We start from the raw sequence: 1,881 nt of genomic DNA, 5'->3' as shown, positions 1-1,881 counted from the left end.
CAATCTTTGGGACTTAGAAGCACTAATGGGATACTTTCTAGCTTTTTTATAATACCATAAACATCTGTGGAGATTTAATCTTGACTATTTCTGATATCTTAAAAATAAGGCAGATATGGCCAGAATAGAGTAAGATGAGAATCTGCATAAGTTTCTTAGAGAATATTCCTATAGCACGATCTGAGACTTGAAAGAATGGAAACATTTTCTAAATGCCTTGTAGCCTCTTAAACAAAAGTACAGACGTCTCCATACCATTTCACAAGACTCTACTAGACATTGCTTCACAGACACCCTAGGAAACTTGAACCTTGTGCTCTGATACCAAGTTTGTAACACCCCAAAATTGGGTCCCGAGATGTCATATGGTGCTTAGGATCACAAGTGACCCCAAGCTAACCCTTCTACTGGCATAACTCATAAGTAACTGAACAAAAAGTATAAATCTATACAAATCTGTGGAAAATAACTCTTTTTTGAATATGATAGATACAAAACTAAATTTACAAAATTACAAATCTGCCTTTACAACCAAAACCAAAATGGAATACATCAACTTCTACTGACTGTCTATGAAGCCTCTACTAGTACTGACTGTAGGTAGCCAGTTCATGACTCCCGACTAACCCAACTCAATACAATTGAATAAAGAAAATACAACACTTCTCGAACTATATAACTAACTCAAGCCCTTGAATCAAAAGGACTCATCACCCGCTGACTGGATGACGCGAACTGGCTGGATATGAAGATGTACACTATACCTTGTACCTATATTTCGAGAAAATGTAGCCCACATACGAATATGTGGGTCAGTACCATAGAAACGTACCGAGTACATGGGGGTGCATGAAATAAACATATTTATATACATATATATGTATATATAATGATCATGTCATAAGTTTTCTATCCAAATCATGCAGGACATTTGTAAATGACTCATAAAGCTTGAAAGAAATCGAAAATCTAAAATCATACACAATGAATGGTAAAAAATATTAATCTGGATATCATGAGCCATTACACTTAATCCAAATATCAAGATTCTTTTCTTATTCTCTCATCAAGCAATCATAGTGAAATCTGAAATATTGGATACAACATAAATCTGCATCTCAAATCTCTTTTAAATCAATAAAATCAATCTAAGAATGAGGAATGACTCTTTGAGAGGTTCTTCTAACAGACATGTACACCATGTGAGCACCCATGATGTCCCATGACTTGCCACCGTAAGGTTAGGGCTGCCCTACCCTTGCCATGAGTGTAGAACAATCTCATCTAAGTGATCACTATCTCAATGTTTCATATATAGTGGAAGTCAATGTCTCAACCTACGTTGGCACGTAGTTCTGGGGTATGAAACCGTAGTAACATACCCAACTCAGTGCTAAATACTACTCCCAATACTATGCTCAAAAATCTCAAGAAAAATCCACTTTAAGTGTAATCTCATATTTCTTAAGTTAAATAAATGATAAAATCCATAACTCATTTCATAAAGTGGATTTTAACTCTGTTGTGATCAAAAGGTCAAATCTTTCTATACTTCATCAAAAATAGTCTAAACATGGGTGCATGTAGCACATAAATTCTCAAAAAAATAATCTCAATGTGGGTTAATGACCCTTATAGCGATACTTAATCAAACATTTCAACATTTATGCTTTATATCACAAGCATGCATAATTTATACAGAAATCTAAAAAATTTCAGCCTTTAATCATAACAATATCTCAAACTCATGGAATTTATTTTCTAAACATTCAAAATAATCATAGTATCTTGAACAACAACATAGGATAAGATTTATCACTTCAAATTCATGATAAAACATGATTTTTACATGTTTTATCATGAATTTGAAGTGATAAATCT

This window comes from Capsicum annuum, chromosome 3, assembly GCF_002878395.1.
Source record: "Capsicum annuum cultivar UCD-10X-F1 chromosome 3, UCD10Xv1.1, whole genome shotgun sequence".
In the NCBI taxonomy this organism is placed as follows: Eukaryota; Viridiplantae; Streptophyta; class Magnoliopsida; order Solanales; family Solanaceae; genus Capsicum; species Capsicum annuum.
The sequence above is the reverse complement of the archived record's forward strand: the minus strand, read 5'-3'. Positions refer to the sequence as shown.